Source organism: Durio zibethinus, chromosome 19 (genome assembly GCF_047325235.1).
Source record: "Durio zibethinus cultivar Kanyao isolate XHJ-2024 chromosome 19, ASM4732523v1, whole genome shotgun sequence".
NCBI classification, from domain to species: Eukaryota; Viridiplantae; Streptophyta; class Magnoliopsida; order Malvales; family Malvaceae; genus Durio; species Durio zibethinus.
Genome location: NC_143180.1, coordinates 21549802 through 21555801, shown reverse-complemented (window position 1 = coordinate 21555801; position 6000 = coordinate 21549802). Strand labels below are relative to the sequence as shown.

Here is a 6000-nt window from a genome sequence, read left to right as displayed (position 1 = left end):
TGAATGGTAAATAAACCATTAAACTCTTGGGCTCGATCATTGAGCCCATTGGACCAGGCCCAATTGATTTGAGCCTAGACCAAAATGGGTGTCTACAATTAGGAGGATTTTTAGAAATTTTGCAAACTTCTTTACATTGTTTAAATGAGGAGATAATACAATAAACAATCTTAATTTGATAGAATTGTAAAAAATCTTATGGCAATCGATGGATGAATACATTTTACTCAAATTTCTTGGAGTATTGCAAATTATCTCTACATTAATTAATCACACATCAAAATGGACATTTTTTGAAATATTGAATTTAGTTGTACAAATAATTTTTTGAAAACATTTATAGATATGGTGGCGGTAAGTTTTTGTGTCATTTTACTTCATATTGAATTATTAGAGTAAAATAAATTTTGGATGGTTGTGGGTACAAATCATTCGGATGATACTCAAATTATTTGAAATTAAGACTGCCGGATTGGAATGATTTTGAGTTTAAATTTTTATATTTTAAAACCAAATCAATTTATTTTAAATAATAATTTCGAATCAATTGTTTGAGCTATTTGAGTTCGAATAATTTCAAATTCATATTAATTCAAGTTTAAATAATTTAAAGTTTGAGTTGAACAAATTTATATTGTTAATTTTTTTCTAATCAAATTAGATTGGATCAAGTCCATATCTAGATAGATTTAAGGTTATATATTATTATAACTATTGTTATTATAAGATGAAAATATTAATGTTCTTTAGAATTATTAAAATTTTATTTATTGATTACTATCCAAATAGAATTAACTAAATATAGAAAGAAGTTGATTGAGAAACAAAGTATGATCTTAGAAGCAAAAGAACTAAAGCATGAGAAATAAAATGGATTCTGTAAACAGTTAACTAAAGCATAGCAATTACTTCCATTAATTCTTCTCTATTCCAAAAGTAGAAATGTGAAACCAATTTGATTTTGATTCTAAATAAATAAACATATTTACCTTCACTACTTTATGTTCACTGCTCCATCCATTGAAACAAAAGCCCTTCTAAAATGGAAAGCGAGACTTGACTAGGGGTGAGCAATTGTTCAGTTGATTGATTCAATTCAATTTAAAAAACCCAAAAACCGACTTAACCAAACCAAGATATACAAAGCTAACATCATAAGTAAGCTCTAGAATTCAACAACTTTGTCCAATCGAATTTACAACAACTAGAATAGTTCAACATCCAACACTCTTACTGTCAACTACTTCCTACGAAAGCAGTAACAAGTACATCCGAATCATACAAAGATGAAACAAAAGTTATATTCAGGAAACTGGTCCTAAGTAGTCACCTACCAAACTTACGAATGCTTGAAATTCCCTTTCTGCTTCCATCCACTTTGTTCCGATCACAATAAATCGGATGACATCATCCTTATCAATCTTCGAGTGCTTGTCATTCATGAAGATAGCATTCTCTCCTGGCACATAATGGTAGTCGGGCATTTTTATGTGAGATAGATAAATGTTTTGGATTGGTCCACACTTCAATAAAACTCCATGTTTTAGTACCTTGTGTACAACTCCTTCCAAAATCTCTCCTCTGAACATCCTGAAGGTGATTCCACCGAAGACAACAGGGAAAAGCACTTCCCCTGTGTTCTAACTCTGCCCTCCCCAATGCAGTTGTTACAGCCATGAAATATCCAAGATCCTTGGTGGCCTTCTTCCGAGCAAATTCGTCGAAAAGGCGGACCACTATAGCCTTTTGGAGCATCAAGCCTTTGGCATCCAAGCTGTCAGCAGGAATTATGATATTCCATGGCAACTGCACCTTGAGAAACATTTTGCAGCTGCAATCAAAAGGGAAATGTAGAAAAAAAGAAGGTAATTTGCAATGAAACCAATGTCCTTAAAGTAAGAAGAAACAGTATATCAATCTTGAAGAACTCAAAATCAACTTAGTCCTATCCCAATATCAAGTATGCTAAAGCCAAATTTCATCAATCCAAATAGAAAAGATTGAAAAAGATTAGGTTTTAACTAAATGAAAATTTACCAGATTGTAATGAAATATAACCCTACAATGCCCTTTTCGCACGATCATTAATGCTCAATTCCACGATTATGGATAGCAGCAAATCCAGAATCAAACAACAACAACAACAAACTAAATTTTTAATCTCATAACTCTGAGTCAACTGCATGAAAGGTAAACAATAAAAAAGGAATATTATGGCATTTCCTTCAAGAACAGTAAAGAAAACTCAATAAGTTGAAATAACCAGTCATTTCAAAAATGATAAAAGAAAGAAAATCCCCTTCAAAAACTTTTCTAGGATCTTATTCAGTACAAACCAGTCAAACAAAATTACATTGAAAATCGTATCTTTTAAACTACCAATGAATACTAGTTTAAACCAACCAAAATTAAAAGAACAAAAGTTTCATTCACTAATCATGCTACGCAAGTATATTGTAGACACTTCAATCTGTCCAGAGGTCTACATTTGATTTTTGCAAATAAAAAATAAAAAATGAAAAACTGAAAAAAAAAACAAAAAAATGGGCAATTGAGTTTGATTGGGATTATGTGTTTGAATTTGAGCTGAAATTGAAGGTTCAAAGGAATTGGAATTTCTGTTCGGATTAGGGTTCTCTGATCCTATAAATATCCACACAAAGCAAAAATCAAAAAGGAGGGGGAAAGGAAAAAAAAGAAAACTTTCTTCCCCGCTTCCCACTTCGTCGTGCCTCTCTGCCCCAAGCCGCCGACAACCACCTCTCCTCTTGCCTAGCGACCACATCTGGCATTGGTGCTGCCGCACTTCTCACTTTCTTTTTCTCCGTGCGTCTCTATTCCCTCCGATGTCGCTTTGTTTCACTATGAGTTGCAGCCATGTACGGAGGGGATAAGAATCGGCTATAGTGAAAGACCTAGGGTCTCACACTTGCAAAGCTGGTTATGCCGGTGAAGATGCTTCCAAAGCCGTGTTTCCTTCTGTTGTGGGGTCCATTGATCAGATGGATGCTGCCAATGTTGACAACGAAAACAACGATTTTGAGACTAACAACAATAATGTTGATTCCAACAAACCCAAAGGACAAGCAGATTGTATGTAGGCTCTCAAGCCTTGGGTTTTCGACACGATCATATGAAAGTGTTGTCTCCCCTAAAGGATGGGGTTGTTGTTGATTGGGATATTTTTGACAGCATATGGGATCATGCTTTCAAGGAGTATTACTCATTGATCCTAAAGAACATCCAATGCTACTTGCGGAGCCATCTTTCAACACTCAACAGCAGAGGGATAGGACAGCGGAACTCATGTTCGAAAAGTATGACGTTCCTGCTTTATTTTTGGCCAAGAATACGGTTCTTACATCTTTTGCATCAGGACGTGCTACCTCTGTCGTTGTTGATAGTGGTGGAGGATCAACTACAGTTGTCCCAGTACATGATGGTTATGTTTTTTAAAAAGCAGTGTCTTCTTCTCCTATTGGTGGAGAATTTCTTACCGATTGGTTGATAAAAAGCTTGAAAAGCAAAGGTATTGTTATAAAACTGAGGTAGTCCTTTAAGAGAAAGGAAATACAACCAGGGGTGTTCCAGACTCTAGATATTGATTTTCCTCATACAACAGAATCCTACAAGCTCGACTCCCAGAGAGTTATAGCAAGTGATATCAAGGAATGTGTGTGTCAACCTCCTACTACTCCATATGATGAAAGTGCATATTCAAATGTCCCAATGACGCCGTACGAGCTTCTTGATGGCCAGACAATTGAAATGGTGCTGATAGATTCAAAATCCTTGATGTTCTGTTTAACTCGCCTTTGGCTCAGACAATTCCTGGAACGAACAATTTTGCTGATATTTCTCCGTCTGCTCGTGGTTTGCCACAAGTGGTCATAGAAAGCATTAATAGATGCGATGTGGACATTTGGAAAGAATTGTTTGGCAGTATACTGCTTGCTGGTAGCACATCATCAGTGCAACAGTTGAAAGAACGTCTTGAGAAGGACTTGCTGGAGATTCCAACGATTTTTTTGTCTTTGTCTCAAGTCAAGCCACGCCGAGCCCCTTGAGCCGAGCTTTTTTTTGTATTTTTTTATTGTTATTTAATATTTTATTTATGTGTTTATTTTTTTGATATTTTTGCATGATTAAATTTAAGAAAAAAAATATATTTTGAGAATAAATATTAATTATCCAATGATGAAATTTATAGAAATTTCAAATGGTAAATTTCTATAAAATTCTTATGTGAGAAGTTCTATCTAAATTTATCCCAAATTGTGAAATAATTTACATAAAGTTTAAATAACAATAATTAATATTTATTTTCAAACCAAAAAAATAAAAATAAAAATTTGGGTTGAAAATATTTGATAATTATCTAAAGATGAGATTCTTAGAAATTTCAAATGGTAAAATTTTAAAAAACTTTAGGTGAGAAATTTTCTTTAAATTTATCTCAAATTGTGGAATAATTTAAATGAAATTTCAATAAAAATAATTGTCATATTATTTTTTAAAAAAAAAAGAAATAAAAAGAGTTTCTAAATAGGCCCAAATGGTGAAAAATTTAGAAATCCTAAAAAAGAAAACATTTCTAAATTGACCAAAATGGTAAAAAATTTAGAAATAATAATAATAATAATAATAATAATAATAATAATAATAATAATAATAATAATAATAATAAAGAGGATTTCTAAATAGGCCCAAATGGTGAAACAATTAGATATATTGTTGACAATAAAAAAAATAATAATTAAAAAAATCTTTCTGATGACAGAGCCTCTTTAAGAAATCAAATAGGATTCTTGAATACTCTTGATGTGAGAAAATATTTTTAAGAATTCTACTAGATTGATGGAAGAATCTTATAAATTATTTCCAATATTTCAACATAAAAATTTGAAACCATTAGAACCGAGACACTAGGATGAATTTAAAATAATATGGTACCATCTTTCGGATGGGCATGTGGGGGTACTATAATCTTCCCTACATGCAACCAAACTCCCGAACACTGTTTTGGTTTGTAGACCCAAACCTATTCTTCTAGGGACCTTTAGTCGAGCTTAGGAGCTCCTTAAAAGGATAGATTCCTTAGGTGTTCAATCACACCTAGATAAAAAAGATTGGTGGCAATTCATTCCATCTGTTAAATCTAGCTATAGATTTACGAAACTATATGTTATGACAGTTTGGCAACTTTGCTGGGGATGCTATAGAGAGTTAAGCCATAAGCTTTTAAATTTATCCTATCCTTCAATCTAATGGTTTTACATTGTAATTATTTGTCTACTAACATTTTTCCTTTTTTGTATTGTATTTTATTTTTGGGGCGTTAACCTATATGTTCCTTCACACACACTATCACATGCATTTGCATTACATGAGCTCTATACCCGAGCTCCATCCTTCTTAGGAGGGAGTAAAGTACTTACGCTCTCATGAGATGATAATCTCCGTAATGGCTAGTGAAATATTCCTACTCAAATTGAATCCTTTCTATTTGTAGCCTGTGATGGGTGAGGATTGGAATATCTTATAGTCTGTGATGGACGATGAAGTAAGGAATAATTTGAGAACTTTTAGTTGTCAAAATCTTCTGACCCTGCATATAGTTTACCCTTAGGAGGCCAACCTTAGGATAGAGCCCTTCCTATCTATTAATAGATGTAACCTAAAATTAGGACACAAGAAGGAACAACTTGTATATTGCTTATCTAACCATTTCATTTGTTTGATTTTGTACATTACATCATTTCTATATCATTTCATTCTAAGCATCATTAGCATTATCATATCATTTCATTCTTTGCATCATTTTCATGCTCATGTTTTAACATTATCATTGGCATCATTCTCATATAGGAAATATTTGCTACATATCAATTATTGATAAATCAGATCTCACACTTACATCCATGAAAAGCCAAATATAACCAAAGTCTACATTAGCCCATTATGAGTTTGCTTATCAATTGAAAATCAAGTTAGAAGAAG

The 6000-nt window shown here is 32.8% G+C and overlaps 2 pseudogenes; one reads left to right on the top strand and one right to left on the bottom strand.

Moving 5' to 3' along the window:
* Positions 1-1304: 1304 nt before the first annotated feature.
* Positions 1305-1824, bottom strand: LOC111309634 (DNA-directed RNA polymerase V subunit 7 pseudogene; annotated as a pseudogene).
* Positions 1825-2877: 1053 nt separating this feature from the next.
* On the top strand, positions 2878-4067 carry LOC111309383 (actin-related protein 4 pseudogene; annotated as a pseudogene).
* Positions 4068-6000: the final 1933 nt, after the last annotated feature.